The sequence below is a fragment of the Gekko japonicus genome, unplaced genomic scaffold (genome assembly GCF_001447785.1).
Source record: "Gekko japonicus isolate JY-2015 unplaced genomic scaffold, Gekko_japonicus_V1.1 scaffold1704, whole genome shotgun sequence".
Taxonomy (NCBI): Eukaryota; Metazoa; Chordata; class Lepidosauria; order Squamata; family Gekkonidae; genus Gekko; species Gekko japonicus.
In genome coordinates, this window is record NW_015176025.1 from 127,156 (window position 1) to 127,729 (window position 574).

Genomic DNA, 574 nt, shown 5'->3' on the forward strand with positions numbered 1-574 from the left:
GGTGGGTTTGGCAGGGCTTCTCCACGCTCCCACCGGCCTCGCAACTCCATCGCCGAGCTCGACGGGGGCTCAGCGAGAGCTGAAACCAGGGCGGCCACCAGAATTGTTGGGGGGAGGGATTGAAAACAAAGTATAAATGCCTGGATTTTCTGTGTATTTTCCATGGCAATGTGGTTATCTACCCCTATGCTTGGTTTATAGCTGGTTTATAGCTGTTTTTTCTCCCTGGAATTGCCTACCAATGTTCCCTCTAAGCTGTGGAGTCTTGTGAGCAAAATTTCTACTTTGTGAGCCACTGGCATTAAAGCTGTGAGCGAGTGATTTGGCTACTGCATCAGTTAGTTTGCCTCTGGAGCCCTCCTTCCTGAGTGAAGAGAAAAATATGTGAGCCAGAGGCTTAAAAGCTGTGAGCTAGCTCACACTAACTCAGCTTATAGGGAACACTCCTGGTAACTGGAATGTGAATAGCTACATATTTTGTACTTCATCTATTACCAAACAGCTTTCCTTTTTGGCACTCTGGTATTAGGTCTTTACTGATGTGCTTGTTGTTGCTTTTCTCTCAACAAACCAG